The sequence below is a fragment of the Chiloscyllium plagiosum genome, unplaced genomic scaffold, assembly GCF_037043375.1.
Source record: "Chiloscyllium plagiosum isolate Xiang-an unplaced genomic scaffold, Cpla_swu_hap1 HiC_scaffold_6, whole genome shotgun sequence".
NCBI lineage: Eukaryota > Metazoa > Chordata > Chondrichthyes > Orectolobiformes > Hemiscylliidae > Chiloscyllium > Chiloscyllium plagiosum.
In genome coordinates, this window is record NW_028270144.1 from 57,688,454 (window position 1) to 57,706,521 (window position 18,068).

The following is an 18,068-nucleotide window of genomic DNA, read 5'->3' on the forward strand; positions in this document are numbered from 1 at the left end:
CCAGACCCCTGGAGGAAGAACGCCTCATCTTCCGCCTCGGAACACTTCAACCCCAGGGCATCAATGTGGACTTCAACAATTTCCTCATTTCCCCTTCCCCCACCTCACCCTAGTTCCAAACTTGCAGCTCAGCACTGTCCCCATGACTAGTCCGGTCTTGTCCTACCTGCCTGTCTCCTTTTCCACCTATCCATTCCACCCTCTCCTCCCTGACCTATCACTTCATCTCCTCCCCCACTCACCCATTGTACTCTATGCTACTTTCTCCCCACCTCCACCCTCCTCTAGCTTATCTCTCCACGCTCCAGGCTCACTGCCTTTATTCCTGATGAAGGGCTTTTGCCCGAAACGTCAATTTCGAAGCTCCTTGGATGCTGCCTGAACTACTGTGCTCTTCCAGCAACACTAATCCAGAATCTGGTTTCCAGCATCTGCAGTCATTGTTTTTACCTGTAAGATACTGGAGTCTGTCCCTAGAGCAAAATTGATCTTCTCTGTCCTGTCAACTCCAACAAATTACATTTACTGGAATTTGGCAAGGTATTTTGAAACTGAGACAAATTAGTTTTTTAAAAAATTTATTAAATGAGGCTTATGGCTTTGGATTGTCAATTAAATAATATTGAAACGAAAAATTATACAGTATTCATTCACTGAAAAATGTCTTCAACTGGTCTCAACACATTTTGCTCTAGATATTTTCTAATCTGCCTGCTGAAAGATGATATTGCAAATTTCTGAACTTGAATCAAGGTATCCTAGCTCAATGTTAGGGAATGACCACTATATCACAAGTTGCCCTTCTGTTGCTTTAATATTCCATTTATAACATACTTTTAATAAATAACAATACAGGTAATAAGAAGCTTATTGTCAGGAATGATTCAAAAAAGTGTTAAAGTCAAATGTGGTCTTTTGGAGTATCACCTGTTGAATAGGGAATATTTCATTCATTTGTTAATATCTTTTGTCTTGATGCTATTGCCATTTATCCCTTGTCTAATTTTCTTTTCAGATTCCCTGCCCCTCAATTCTTTTTGTTTCTTATTCTGGAATTTTTTGCTTCATTTTTATATTAATTTCCACTTTTCCTTTTTGTTGATTTAGTGGGTAGGATGGCTTTGTGGAAGAGACAATACCTCTAGCTTCAGACTGATTTGGTGGAAAACAAATGGTCCAGACTGACTCCATCCAACTCACTTTCCCAATCATTCATGCTACCAATATCCTCTCGCTCCCACTATACACTTTTCTTGGTATTCCACTGCTAATTCCATAACTGCTTCTAACCATCCAATCACTCTTACCTTTTGAACATTGGAGTTATGTTGTTCCTCTTGATTGAGAGGTCAGTCATGGGGGGGGGGGCATAGTGTTTACGCAAGGGGCAGGTGATTCAGAATTTGATTTAAATAAATTTGATTTAAAAAAAATTCCAGGAATCTGGAGTGCACTGGAAAAGTAGTGGAGGCCAGGAAATCTTACAACCTTTGAAATATATTGGGATGAACACTTGAAATATCATAGCATTCAAGGATATGGGACACCTGCAGGAAATTAGAATTAACATGCCTGTAGCCGTAGTTTCTGTTGGTGCAGACGTAATGAACTGAAGGTTCTTTTCTGCAGCCTATGACTCTATAACTCTAAGAATAGGTCATGAGACCTTCAAGCCTATTCAAGTTGATCGTGGGTGATTTTAACTTAACTTTAATATTTTCCACATTGATTGATTCTTGTTAGAAAAGTATAATAATCTCTAATTTTTCATTGACCTGGCCAAATAAGCTTTCTAATGGTACATTGTAAGATTCTAATTCTCTAAAATGATATAGAATTAAGAATCTAAGATAACCATGAAACCATTGTTGATTGTGTGAAAAAAACATCTGGTTCATGAATGAGCTTTAGGTAAGGAAACTGCTGGCCTACTTTTGACTCAAGACCCACAGCAATGTGGTTGACTTTTAACATAATCTGGACAATTAGGGATGGGCAATAAATGCTGGACTAGCCACCGATGCGTACATCCTGTGAACAAATAAGAAAGACTTTTTTTTTTGTGAAGTGTAAGTTGCTTCGAGTTTATTGGAAGGATTGTTGCTGCAAGACCAGGAAGGGTTTTCTAGCTGAATTGTATCTCCAATTAACTATCATTGGTGCTGCCTGTGGTGTGTATTATGTTTTATTTCCACCCCATCTTACCATGCACCAATCCTGGAATTCACTGGAATTTCTTGTGCAGGGGCCATCTTAAGAAGTTGTTGCGCACCTGCACAAGGACTGTTATTCTGGAGCTGCTCTGCACTGTTCTTAACATTTGTGTCAAATGTGGGAGAGAGGGGGATATCAGAATGTCGCTTTAAGGATAGGATATTCAAGCTCCTGGTAGATGTGGTGATGCACAGGCAGGACAGTCTCTTCCTCCTGGAGGATGCCACAACTCCAGACCATGCATGATCCAATGTTTGCAATCCAGGTTAAAGCAGTCTCAGTCACCTGGAGGAATGGACAACACTGTAGAAGAAGGTTAATGACCCTCTACACTCTACCAATGTAAGTGCCACCACCTTGTCTCCAATACCTCACACACACTCAATCTCTGCTACTACACCCCACCTGCACCACTGAGGCTCACACTGGACAAATCTCGATATTGTCTGCAACATGTTGCACAATTTTCCTCACTCAACCCAACTAATACCACTATTGCATACCTCTGTGTGCATGTTCATTTGCTTGAGACACCTCCCACCAACAATGATAGCTGCGCCATCCACTTTCATCTCTACAATACCTGCCTCTCTTTCACTTCAGGAAGAAACCAGCCCTTAATACAGCAGAAAGAATCAAGACTGGTGGCATGCTGCTATCATGCCCCTGCATTCTCCTCACACCTTCTGAGGAAAGGATCTTGACTCTGATCACCTTGAGTAGTACCAGGACTGCTACTGGATGCTTCCCTTGGCTTAATGTGCGAGGACAAGCTGAGAAAAGGCTATCTCTATTGACTTTGCTGAGGCCTGCTGACAACCATAAAAACCTTCCTGACTTTGTGTCTGCAATAAACAGCATAGCACAACGGTAGTAATATTAGCATGGTATCTCTCGTTGAGGGGTCAAAGTGCAAAAGGCAAAACAAAACAATGTAAAGCAGAGACACTGTAAGTATCCAGGTAGATTCAGGGGAAGAGTGTCTAATGTTGGTGAGCAAAGAGTGCAGATGACTTGTCTATTTATTAAGTAGGATGCATGCTCCTGATTTCACTGTTTTCATGCAGCAGTATTACAATGATAGTTGTTGGGGCAATGTAAGGCACAGCATTGAGTATGAAGATTTATGATGCCTCAAGAGGGGCTTCTTGGTTCAAGATTGGTCAAAAGAATCAACAGAATGCGGTCTGTACAAAAGCAAGGGTCATTATTTTATTAAATTAAGGCACCTAGACACAATTCTGTCTAGCAACACAGAGGTTAAAGCTTTTATGTTCCATGGTGAAGTTGTACAACTACATTTGAAAATCACACATTATTTATATATATTTTTTAAGCGATAGTACAACCTTAATTACAAGAAAAGACTAATCACATACAATAAGGTGACACGATTTACAGCAAGTTAATCCAATTATATTTCTGGGAAAGGGTTCTTAATTTCAAGAAAAGTCCAATCAATTGTAATATGGCGACATGATTGACAACAGGCTAATCCAGTGGTGTTCCCTGGGAAAGAAATCTTACGTAAATCGTCATGCCATGGTAGCAGTTTAAGGTTAGTTCGAATGGTCAATTAATGTGTCAGTATTCATTTTATGAAAACTCCATTGTCCTCTTATCTTTGGAGTTCAGCTTAATTCTGCAAAACAGCCGTACAAGTTCACAGGGTTCAATCACTATTCTCAGCCATTTTGTTGTATTCTTTTAAATTGAAAAGCCATTTTGTGGTTAATAAAAATCTACATATACTTGGTTGATTCTAACAATACCTAAATTCAAATTTTAGATTCTCATCTCCCCCCTTTTGTCATTCCATGACCACGTCATAAAGGCATGGATCAAATTATTCCAATTTGATGGCAGCAAAAGACTGCCATACTTCCTCTTCCTCCGAAGGGGAACCAAGGGCAGGGAATGGTGTTTCCTCATCTTCATCTAAGTGGAGAAGAAGCATTTCCTGGGTGGAACTAATATTGTCAATAGAAGTTAATATTTTAGCAATAATATACTTAACTATAGCAATACCAACAAAAAGACCAATTAAAACAATAGCACCATACATAGCCAAATTAATTAGCCAGTTGTATCTTGAGCCAAAACCCCAATCTCCACATCCCGCACCTTCATTAATTTGGTTGACAAAAGTGCGGATATTATCAATATGTCTGGTACTGTTTTTGATAAGATCAGTGAGCCCCATAATGCATTTTCTTTTAACTATAGTGCAAACTCCACCTTCCTTCACAAGTATGTAATCGAGGGCATAACGGTTTTGTTGGGCAATTCTGAAGGAATTCCCTAATTTCTATTAAGGCAGCAGTTGTCTCATTTTCCAAAATCCGCAAATGAGATAATTACGGTTTTGATGACTAAATAATTCCTGAAGATCCTCCTAATGAAAGAATACTAAAAGCTGCTTATGCCAATGAATGAGTTTAACTTCTTGATGTGGCGTTTGGATTCTTCCATTCTGCACAGAAGTCAGGAAAACTGAGTGTTTAAGAGGGAAATTATGATCTTGTTGCCAGGTAATTGGACAGGGAACAATAGTTGGAAAGAGTGTTCCTACAGCTACAGCACAAGGAGTACTTGATCTATTTAGGACAAAGTTAAAAATCAACACCAGGTTATAGTCCAACAGGTTTAATTAGAAGCACACTAGCTTTTGGAGCGACGCTCCTTCATCAGGTGATAGTGGAGGGCTCAATCCTAACACAGAATTTATAGCAAAAATTTACAATGTGAAGTAACTGAAATTATACATTGAAAAATTGATTGCCTGTTAAGCCTTTCATCTGTTAGAATACAGTGATAGTTTCACTTCTTTCATGTGTAAATCACAAAACTTTTTTTTAAGAAGTTGCATTCTCGGGTTAGCTGTTAACAATGGTGATAGCTAGACAATATGTTGAAGGTGTTAGTCCCGTGTCCTCTGTCTATGCCATGATGTTTAGAATGATTCTAATCTAAAAAGTGAGATAACGGAGTTTTACATAAATTCATGCAGTTTTTGAGCTCAGAGTTCTACATGAAAGCATGCAGTTTTTGAGCAAAGTACAATGTAACCCTGCAAGTACAAATTCACCCCACAAAATATATGTGTGCATGTGGGTCTTTGTCTGTCTGTGTGTGTGTGTCTGTCTGGGGTGGGGTGTCAGAAAGTGTATGTGTGTGTGTAGTGAGTGCAGAGTGTCTTAAGTCTGTGAGGGGATGCATGTGTGAGTGTGGGAGTATGTGTGTCTGTAAGGGTGTGTGTGGGTGTCTGTGTGCGCGTCTGTGTGTACGTGTGTCTGCCAAACCTCAAACAGATCGTTGTTTGTAGCAAGCTGCCTGGCTCTCAGGACAACTCCATACAGCCCTGTCACGGTAGACGCTGCAAAACGTGTCAGAGTGTGGACATAGCTACCACCATTACGCGTGGGGACACCTCCCACCTTGTACATGGCAGGTACTCATGTGACTCAGCCAACGTTGTCTATCTTATACGTTGCAGACAAGGATGCCCGGAGGCATGGTACATTGGGGAAACCGTGCAAAGGCTATGACAACGGTTGAATGGGCACCGCACAACAATCAACGGACAGTTCCCCTCCTAGTTGGGGAACACTTCAGTGGCCCAGGACATTCAGCCTCGGACCTTCGGGTGACCATCCTCCAAGGTGGACTTCGGGACAGGCAGCAGAGAAAAGTGGCCGAGCAGAGGCTGATAGCTAAGTTCGGTACACATGGGGAGGGCCTCAACCGGGACCTTGGGTTCATGTCACATTACAGGTGACCACCATTGCACTATACACACACACACAGATATTCCTACACACACACACACTCTCACACACACACAGGCACTCCTATACATACATACACACGGACACACATACACACAGATGCACACACAGACACACATACACACACCCTTACAGACACACACACTCCCCCACACTCACATTTACGCCCCCTCACAGACTTTAGACACTCTGCACTCACTACACACACAGATACACTTTCTCACACTCATAATCCCCAATCCAGACAGACAGACACAGACAGACAGACAGACCCACATGCACACATATATTTTGTGGGGTGAATTTGTACTTTCAGGGTTACATTGTACTTTGCTCAAAAACTGCATGCATTCATGTAGAACTCTGAGCTCAAAAACTGCATGAATTTATGTAAAACTCCGTTATCTCACTTTTTAGATTAGAATCAATCTAAGCATCATGGCATAGACAGAGAACACAGGGGGCCAACACCTTTAACATATTCTGGATTAGTGGTGGTATTCCTGATGAAGGGCTTTTGCCCAGAACGTCGATTTTACTGCTCCTCGGATGCTGCCTGAACTGCTGTGCTCTTCCAGCACCACTAATCCAGGATCTGGTTTCCAGCATCTGCTGTCATTGTTTTTACCTTCAACATATTATCTAGCTATCACCATTGTTAACAGCTAACCCGAGAATGCAACTTCTTAAAAAAAAAGGTTTTGTGATTTACACATGAAAGAAGTGAAACTATCACTGTATTCTAACAGATGAAAGGCTTAACAGACAATCAATTTTTCAATGTATAATTTCAGTTACATCACATTGTAAATTTTTGCTATAAATTCTGTGTTAGGATTGAGCCCTCCCCTATCACCTGATGAAGGACGAAAGCTAGTGTGCTTCCAATTAAACCTGTTGGACTATAACCTGGTGTTGTTTGATTTTTAACTTTGTACACCCCAGCATCTCCAAATCATATTTAGGACAAGATAGTTAGATGCCTTATTATAATTGAAAAAATAATATCCAGGTTTCGTCTAGAATGGAGGGACCTTCCTAGTAAGAAGCATGCTTATCCTTGTGACGTCCTGGAGTATGTGGATAATGCATGATTACATAATTTGGTCCTGGGTGCTGAGGGTGAAAATCATCAAATCAAATGTGGTGGGTTTCTTGATAGGAAACATGGTCAACACCCCAAAATGGTTCTACCCTTCCCATAATTGGTAAAATATTAGTGCCTTTAGGGATATCATAATGAAGGTGGCTGTTGTTACCCTCTCCACATAGGGTTTGAATTCCAGTGGTAATAGAGATACATTTCTCGTTAAGGCATATGCATGAGATGTGAGGTCCTTCAGAGAAGCAGTGATGACTAATACACTTTATCATAGAACAGGGTATAATTCTAGACACCCTTACATAAGTGTACCTCCATCCCTTACCATTGCAGCAATTTGGATAGGATATTGCAGATTTATTGGAGGAAGTCCATAAACAAGTAACAGGTGGGGATGGGTAATAACTAAAAGAGATATTACGTCCTATAAATACTTTAGTACTATTCCATACCCCCATGTTAGGATGTGGAAGGATAAAAGGGGCAGGGAGTCTCTTGCTGAAGTAAGGGCATAACAAACTACTGCATCCTGTCCAAATATTTTATTATGGGTTTCTGGAAACAAATTGTTCGTGAAGTATAACATCCCCCCCTTTGTCTTTTTTTACTACGTGATCTATCTGAAAGGGGACAAGGCTTACCAGAGATGCCAATAGTACAAATGAAATCAGACTGGCACACAACACCTTTACAGGGTAAAGACCATTGGGACTTGTTCTATAAATTAACTGTTGAACCTTTTTGATGCAGTTGACCACTGCAATAGTCATTTTTGGTAACATTTAGTCTCTCGGCACACAAGGACATCCTCCTATCATAGTTGGTACACAGTTTCTGTTTGCTCAGGATCACACAGGTAAACTGTTCCTTCTTGTGCACCAATGCTGGCAATGGCAAGTCCACACAGCAGGTCAAGTTCGATCTTTATCATCTCCCCCCTTGCAAGGTTGGAGACCAAGGAGTGTCCATTGTAATAAAGTATAAACCATTTCCTCCTTGTATATAAGTATATACAATATACATATATTCAATTAAAATAGACAGCAGCAAAGAAGTAACACAGACTAATCTAGTAGGGGTCACCCATATTTGAGTATTGCGGGAGTACCTTATTTGAAGCCATATTTGTGCTCTTCAGCAGGCTAGAAGCCCAAAGAGCAATTTTGAAATAAATAATTCTCAAATTAATCAAACTCAAATAGCCCACTGGAGTGAATATATTGCCCATATTGGCAAAAAGCTCGTTCATTTTAAACTCTGTACTAGAGATTCCCTTCCTACCCATTATTTTCTTACTTTATATGGAAGAGCCCAGGAATGGGCGAATTAAGCAAACCTATTTTTATAAATCCAGCTTTGCTAGAATGTAATACTCTTTGAAGTTTTGTGACTAAAAACATCAATATTATTTAAAATTTAGATTAGTTCTGCAATATATTGTATTATTTAAAAAAAAAATTAACCTTGTGCCCAATCAAATGGCCTGATCTACAGCTGTAGTTAACAGTATTTAGAATAAGTGTAGAAACAAGATGGTGATTTTGAGCAGAAAAGTTGGTGATGAATATTGGCTGGGGGGGCAATGCTGTCCCCAAATTATGGTAGCATGATACAAAGCTTTCAAACCACACTGAAATTTTTCTAATATTGAACTAACCCTAGAATTTAGACATTGGTACAGTCTTAAAATTATAAACCATCACTGTTCAGTATTAAATATCTAAATGAAGATAATAACTCAGCCAGACACTCCTTCTTAGATCTAACAGCCCAATCCAAAAAATAAATCAAATCAATCAATTCTTATAAGCTCCATACACAAAGCAAAGACATTTCGGCTTAGCATCTATGTATGAAATCAAATCACTTGATAATTCAGTCAGTAGTATATTGTAATATAAAGTGCCTGTAATTATTTCAGAAATGGAAATTTGTAAACTACTTCCAAATTTCTAAACAATATGGAAAACAGTCCAAACACTAAACTCATATGATTACAGTCAGTAAGCCACAGAGAAATCAACTTCTATATTGTGAACTGGCACTGAACAGACAGTCTCATTCCCCCGTGATTTTTGCATCTTCCCCAGGTCTGGTATACCCGTCCTTATACTCTGTCTAACTGGGTTTTGCTAGGCACCCAATGGGATCAGAAGTTTGGGGTGTAAGGCTGCCTGCTTGGCAGCTGCATATACTTGCCCACTACTTTAGAAACAGTATCAGCATGAGCCGAACATCTTGATAATCATCAGACTGATTGAACAAAATAGCATTACAATATCGCTGCCCCCTTAGGGGTTAAAAATCTTCAATGTTCCCAGAAAGCTCCAAAATTTGTGGATCATATTAAAAGCACAATGAAGAGTCAGTGTATATTAGTAGATTTTCCTTTTGATAGGATGAAAGCATGTCGATTTCCAACGTCAGCTCCGAGGTAACATTAAAGACACATTGCTCCCCATTGGCCACATTACAACAGTTAAAGCAAGGGCCAGGCATTGGGCCCTAGGGTTTTTGATGTCTTGTTGCCAGTGTCAAAGGTGAAATGCTGGGCCTGTCTGTCCCCATTTTCAGGATCCCCTCGGGAAAAGGTTGTCCAGCAGTGATCATCAGGTGGGCACGAGGTAGGTTCCGCCCCCCAGTGGGTATTGTGGTTCCAACCAGCCCTATCAGGGCTGGCATACGGCATTTGGGATCGCAAGGCCGCTGGATATAATTTGTTTTACCTGTAACTTGCATCATGGTTCAGTCTGGTTCTGGCCGTCCCAATAGAAAACCACCACTCACCTCAATTGCGACTGGAAATTCCTGGACTGGTTCGTACTGTTGGTCTGGACCCTGATAGTGACTCCAGGTGGAAAACATTGCAAAACCATAGGGTTAATTAAAGGTAATTGAGCTTCTTCATTATTGTTCAAATGTTTGTCACTTCCATCAGACAGATAAGCGCATCTTTCAGTCTTGTAACACAAGCCATTCATATTCAGGCTACTCCCAGGATTTTACAGCATCTACATTTGTATCACCCTCGGACATATTGAGCAAATTTGGCTGGTTTGGTCTTGTAGTTGGGGCATGCTTCATTAACAAACTCTAGTTCCTGGGGTGGGCCCTGATTTAGGATAGTACAGGCCACTCATCCCCATGATATCAGCTATGAAGACTGGATGCTTCATTTTCAAAAGAAGGAAAGGTTTGCAACAAGTGGGTGGTTTAAATTAAGGCTAGGTACAGGAGATGATTAGATTAGACTTCCTACAGTGTGGAAACAGGCCCTTCAGCACAACAAGTCCACACCAACCCTCCGAAGAGTAACCCACCCAGACCCATTTCCCTCTGACTAATGCACCTAACACCATGGACAATTTAGTATGGCCAATTCACCTGGCCTGTACATCTTTGGACTGTGGGAGGAAACCAACGCAGACCTAGGGAGAATGTGCAAACTCCACACAGACAGTCGCCCAAAGCTGGAATTGAACCCAGGATCCTGGCACTATGAGGCAGCAATGCGAACCACTGAGCCACCAGGCATACAGGAACAAAATCCCAATCCTTAAAAACGATCAGTATGCCCCGCATAGGCTTGGGATTCCGAGTAGAATCTAAGTTCTTTATTTATAGTATTGTTGCTTTAACCTTGTTTATATATTCCTCAACCTTAGTGGCCTTACATTGTTTTCTCATGTCCCTTCTCTGAAGGAATTAAAAACAAGCAATCCTGCCAATTAGTTTTGGTTCGGGCTAATACAATTGATTATTATAAATATTAATAATATAGATAGTAATAAATATAATTATTAATAATAAATATCCATAATAATAAATAAAATAATCATTATCTGTAATTCAGAGTGGGAACCCAACAAGTGACTAAAACATTTTAAAAACTGTAATCTGCTGCTTTATCCTTCTTATTACATCATTCTCTTCTCATCTGTAGTTGATCTCCTAGCCTCTATTTTCATTTTAACCTTATTTAACTAATTTATCAATTTATGTTTGTCTAACTTTAAAGCCTGGTCCTAACTATACATTTTGGAATCTTGAGTGTCGTAATCTGAAAGCTAGTTTTAGGATTTGAATTTTCAGCTAATCAAAAATTGCAAGAGGAGAATAACTAACTCGGTGATTTGTCTCGTTCACTTGCCCTGGTCACTGTACCACATGGCTGTGACATTATGGAACCTGCTAACTCCATGGCAATGGGGCAGTGATGCTACAAAAGAAACAGTGATCGATATACTACCCAATTCCTCGATATGTTTGGTTGTCCCTATTGTCCAAAGGGTGGAATGCTGGGTGACAGCAGTGTCTGCTTAAGTCAGGCAGTAGTTCTTCCTCATTCGTTAGGGACACCTAATCATATGGATAGAATTCAGTTTGAATTCAGAGTGGAGTGGTACCAAGCATACTTTATGCATTACTGAGTGGGGATCCAGCTGAAGAAGAGTCCGGAAAATAAGTTTCATTTATTTTTGCAGACATTGGAAGATCAACAGAGCTTAGTTCTCTTTGTCTTGTTTTGAGAACAAATCGCTTCTGTGGCAATATATCAATGGTCATTAGTTTTACAATATATATCTGAGTAACATGCAACATTTTATTTTCTTACACTCATCAATATAAATTGGAAATTCATTTATTCAGTATTTAATATTTAAAATGTAAAATTTCCCAACTTTGAAATCCACTATAACTACCCAGTTTTAGTCCCTTAATTTAAATCCAAGATTAGGTTTCTTAAGTAGTTCTGACCAGTCATTGCTTAATTACAATGGTATAGTTTGTGAAATAACTGGAGGTGCCTTAAAAGATTTTGTCTATTCATGTTAAAAAAAAATTTCTAATGCACGAACAATAGCTAAATCCAATGACCATAGGATATTAAATTTTGAGATGATTTATCACAACCTAATGTTGAACTGAAATTTCAATTGTCATTGAGGGAAGAGAATCCCTCAATAAGACTACAACTGTCCTGACCAATAATCACCAATAAAACACAGCAGTCTTAAAATTAAGTGGAAACAAACGAGTCTGAAAAAAAAGGTTATAATGTTGTCTTCCTCTGTATTAAACTGATTTGAAATCAAATAAGGTTGGCTTTCATGTAAGGATAAAAGAGATTCGTTAGAAATTGACAGTAGGGCAGTCATGACCTATAAAAAGAACAGGAGTTAATATTTTATTTCATAAACACTGAAGGATCCTTAGCCTTAAAATAAATCATGTTAAATTTCCAAAATGCAAATCAGATTCAAAACAATCCTGGATCTTGAGTTCCAGGGAACTAAGGACAAACATTTGATCACCAAAAAAAAAACAAATGTGCATTCAAACCAAATCAAAAAGAGTTATACTTTCTACGAGCTATAGGCCTTTCTCTCTCTTTCTCTCTCTATATCACACACACACACCATACACACACACACCATACACACACCCACGCACCATATCTCAGTCTTTAGTACAGTAAGGCAGTCATGACCTGTAAAAAGAACAGGATTTAATATTTTATTTCATTATCATTGAAGGATTCTTAATCTTAAAAGAAATCATGTTAAATTTCCAAAATGAAAATCAGGTTCAAAACAGTCCTGGATATCGAGCTCCAGGGAACCAACTTTTTATGAGCTGTAGGGCTTTCTCTCTCCTTCTCTCTCTCTCACTCCTTAAAAGAAATCATGTTAAATTTCCAAAATGCAAATCAGATTCAAAACAGTCCTGGATCTCGAGCTTGGTGGGCGGCACGGTGGCACAGTGGTTAGCACTGCTGCCTCGCAGCGCCAGAGACCCGGGTTCAATTCCCGACTCAGGCGACTGACTGTGTGGAGTTTGCACGTTCTCCCCGTGTCTGCGTGGGTTTCCTCCGGGGGCTCCGGTTTCCTCCCACAGTCCAAAGATGTGCAGGTTAGGTGAATTGGCCATGCTAAATTGCCCGTAGTGTTAGGTAAAGGGGTAAATGTAGGGGTATGGGTGGGTTACGCTTCGGCGGGTCGGTGTGGACTTGTTGGGCCGAAGGGCCTGTTTCCACACTGTAAGTAATCTAATCTAATCTAATCTAATCTTTTTCACATAGTTTCACCAACGTTGAGGATGGATTATCTGTTCTATGTAATTACCCATTTTAAAATTATTTCATATTTATAACAACTAATTTTATTATTCACTAATCAGACTTCATCAAACCCTAATTAATTTCACAAACCTTTGTTTTTTAAAAATTATCTTTTATTCTAAAATATCGCAATATTTTCTTTTATTAATCAACTTAATTTTTTTTATTATAGAACATAGAACAATACAGCACAGAACAGGCCTTTCTGCCCTCGATGTTGCGCCGACCTGTGAACTATTCTCAGCTCGTCCTAAAATTCCAAAATCATCCATGTGCTTATCTAAGGATTGTTTAAACCTCCCTAATGTGGCTGAGTTGACTACATTAGTAGTTAGAGCATTCCACGCCCTTACCACTCTCTGCGTAAAGAACCTGCCTCTGACATCTGTCTTAAATTTATCACCCCTCAATTTGTAGATATGCCCCCTTGTACAAGCTGACATCATCATCCTAGGAAAATGTCTTTCACTGTCTACCCCATCTAATCCTCTGATCATCTTGTATGTCTCTATCAAATCCCCTCTTAGTCTTCTTCTTTCCAATGAGAACAGACCCAAGTCTCTCAGCTTTTCCTCATAAGACCTTCCCTCCAGACCAGGCAACATCCTGGTAAATCTCCTCTGCACCTTTTTCTAATGCTTCCACATCCTTCCTGAAATATGGGGACCAGAACTGTACACAATATTACAAGTGTGGCCGCATCAGCGTTTTGTATATTTGCAGCATGATATTGCGGCTCCGGGACGCAATCCTTCTACAATTGAAACCTAACACACAGTATGCCTTCTTAACAGCACTATCCAGCTGGGTGGCAACTTTCGGGGCTCTATGTACATGGACACCAAGGTCCCTCTGCACATCCACACTACCAAGAATCTTTCCATTGACCCAGTACCCTGTGTTCCTGTTATTCTTCCCAAAGTGCATCACCTCACATTTAGCTGCACTGAACTCCATTTTCCACCTCTCAGCCCAATTCTGCAGTTTCTCCAAGTCCCCTTGCAGCCTGTAACATTATTCCACACTGTCCACTACTCCACCGACTTTAGTGTCATCTCGAAATTTACTAATCCATCCACTATGTCTGCGTCTAAGTCATTTATAAAAATGACAAACAGCAGTGGTCCCAAAACAGATCCTGTGGCACACCACTAGTAACCAGACTCCAGGCTGAATATTTTCCATCAACCACCACTCGCTGCCTTCTTTCAGAAAGCCAGTTTCTAATCCAAACAGCTAAATCACTCTCAATCCCATGCCTCTGCATTTTCTCCAACAGCCTACCATGTGGAACCTTATCAAAGGCTTTACTCAAGTCCATGTATACCACATCAACTGCCCTTCCCTCATCTATATGCTTGGTCACCTTCTCAAAAAACTTAATGAGGTTCGTGAGACACGACCAGCCCTTGAAGAAACCACATTGACTATCTGAAATCAAATTATTATTAGGTTATTATTACTAGATATTTGCTTATAATTAAATTCCAAGCCTCCTTTCTACCTATTATAAGCAGATAAATCTTAGTCAATATACTTTAAATTAGCATCAACCACCTGTATTAAATATTGGGGTCAACAGCCCCTGTAATAGTCACAAACATCGGGGGCCTCCTACCTCCCTAATAATCTCATATATCAGGGCCTCCTGCCTCCATAACAGCCAAAGATGTCGGGGGCCTTCTGCCTCCCTAATAATCACAAATATCAGGGAACAGTTTTAATACAGGCAGTTAACTGTTAAGGAGGCAGGAGGCCCCGATATTTATTATTATTAGGAAGGCAGGAGGCACTCGATATTTATTCTTTGTTTCTCTTTGGACCACTTGAGAATGTTAAAACTTTTGAGGCCACCAGCCTCCGAAAACTGCCGAGGATACAAATTCCAATTTTTTTTAAATTCTGGAAATTGTTGAAGCTCGGGAGATCAAAGTTTTTTACTAAAACTCGGAAATTAATGAAACTCGAGAGATTGAGGTAGTTGTTTAATTTCTCTGTTTTTTTCTTGTTCTACATTATCAATTATTTATATTTAATTCCAAGATTTAACAACTATGTTTGTAAAACTATGTTCTGACAATGTTTTATTTCCTGAAAAAGCATTTGCTGGGATACATTGGCTTATGCAAATGCTTTATTTTGTTTGTTCTTTTGAGAAAGATGTTACTGTTTCCAAGTGTGCATTTATTAACTGATTTTATTTGACAGTTCCTATAATTTATATTTGTAGAATCACAAATGATTTGGTAAAGTAGGTTAAGAATTTGAGATGACAATGGTTTCAAATAATTTCACACGTTTATTTTTAGTCGAAGTCTACTTTTGTTCTGTCCTCACAGAAGAAAACACAAATAACTTAGCAGAAATGCTAGGAAAGTAAAGGCTTTTTTGGGAAGGAAGAATTGAAGGAAATTAATATTGGTTTAAAAGAAAAATTAATGGAATTGAAAATGGATAAATCCCAAGGCCTTAGAATCTACATCCCAGAGTACTAAAGGAGGTGACCATGGAAATAATAGTTGCATTGATTGTCATCTTGCAACATTCTATAGATTCTGGAATTATCCCAGCACATTGTAGGATGGCTATTGTAACCTCATTATTTAAAAAAAAGGACGGAAATAGGAAACTGGAATTACAAGCTGTCAAACCTAATGTCAGTAGTAGAGAAAATGCTGGAGCCTATTATAAAGGACACAATAGCAGAATATCTTGGAAATAGCAATAGGATTACACAAAGTTAACAGGGGATTCATGAAAGGGAAATTATGTTTGACAAACTAGTTGATCTTTTTTGAGAAAATTACTAGTAGATTTGATGAGGGAGTATAAGGTGACATGGAGCAGTTGAATTTTCAGAAAGCTTTTGATAAAATACCAAATTAGAGGTTAACATGTACAATCAAGACACATAGGATTAGTGGTAATATATTGGCTTGGGTTGAGGATTGGTTAGCAGACAAGAAGCAATGTAGGAATAATGGGTCTCTTTCAGAGTGGAAGGTGATGACTGGTGGGGTGCCACAGGGATCAATGCTTGGGCCCCAGTTATTCATAGTATATGTCAACGATTTCAACGAGAGAATCAAATGTAACATTTTCAAGTTTGCTAGTGACACAAAAGCATGTGGGATTGTGAATGATATGAAGAATGCAAAGTGGCTTCAACTCAATCTAGACAAGTTCATTGAGTGTGTAAATGAAGAGATAGTATAACGTGGATAATTGTGAAATTGTCTACTTCAGTTGCAAAACTGGAGTGGTAGAGGATAATTTAAATGGTGATAGACTGCAAAAAGTTCATATACTAAAGGACTTGGGTGTCCTTGTACTCTGGTCATTGAAAACTAGCATACAGTTGCAGTAAGCAGTTAGGAAGGCAAATGGCATTACAGAAGGACGTGGAAGAAACTTACTAAATATATTTAAGAAAGAAATAGATAAATTTCTTGTAGTTAAAGGTGTCAACGTTAATGGGAGATAACAGGATTATGATTTTGAGATAGATCTGACATGGTCATGCTGAATAGTTCAGGAGGCTCAATTGACCACATGTTCTTCTCCTCCTGTATTCTGAGTTCCTATCATTTCTTTGTGTTCAAACATTAGATAAATACATCATGCATTTTGCACTCCCAAAACTTAACCATTTTCTCCCAGCTCTCACAATGTGTCAGTGTTTGTGTCTATGCTCCACATAGTTAATACATGATATTGTTGAGGCAAGATGTCACTGTGAATCAATCTGTTCAGACATATCACAACTCCAGAGTAAGAATGAGACTTCAACCCAGACCTTCTAAACAAAGGCATATACACTACCACTGCACCACGAGACCTGGAGCACACATTTACATAAAAATTGAATCCATTAAGTACCAAGACAAAGAACATTCTGATGTCTGAACTTTAACAATGTTTATGTTTAACAAGGAGGTCAATGCATATTGTGCAGGTGTAACTGTGGATATGAAGCCACACCATTTTGAACAGACATTATCTTAATGATTAGATTAGATTAGATTAGATTACTAGAGCAGACTCAAGGAGCCAATTGGTCTGTTCCTGTTACTCCTCCTTTATAAGTATTTTTAATTAACCTTTTTAGCTTATTTCAACTTCATTTTGATTTAGACCCTTCTCCCTTCAACCTCTCCCTCAGCTTTGATGGTTTGCATTGCCCTTAATGATCTTTGGACATAAATTAGTCAATTGGAAAATGAATAATTTACTGGTGGGAGTGAATAGATGGAAAGAAATGAGTGATATAATGATGGAAAAAAATCAGTTGTGTGTTAGAGTACTTCTAGATATAAGAAAAAAAAATCAACCTGTTTCGGCCATTGCTGGGCATTGCATATAATTTGAATAATTGGAAAAAATTATAATTTAATGGTGGGGAATAGTTACAGATTGGGAGCAATTGTTCCACAGAAAGGGCACAGTAGACATGTGGCGACTGTTTAAGGAACAGTTGTTGCAAGTGATGCACAAATTTGTTCCTGTAAGACAGGTAAGAAGGAGTAAGATTAAAGAGCTTTGGATGACAAGAATAGAGAAGCTTCTCGTCAAAAGGAAGAAGGCAGCTAATGTAAGGTGGAGGAAGCAAGGATATAGCACAGCTTTAGAGGATTACAGGCTTGTTAGAAAGGAGCTCAGAAATGGACTGACAAGAGCCAGGAGGGAATACAAGAAAGGCTTGGCAGGAAGGATTATGAAGAACCCAAAGGCATTTTACTCATACGTGAAGAACAAGAGAATGATCAGGGAGAAAGTAGGGATGCTCAGGGATAGCGTAGGGAACTTGTGCATGAAGTCTCTGCAGATAGGGGAAGCCCTAAAT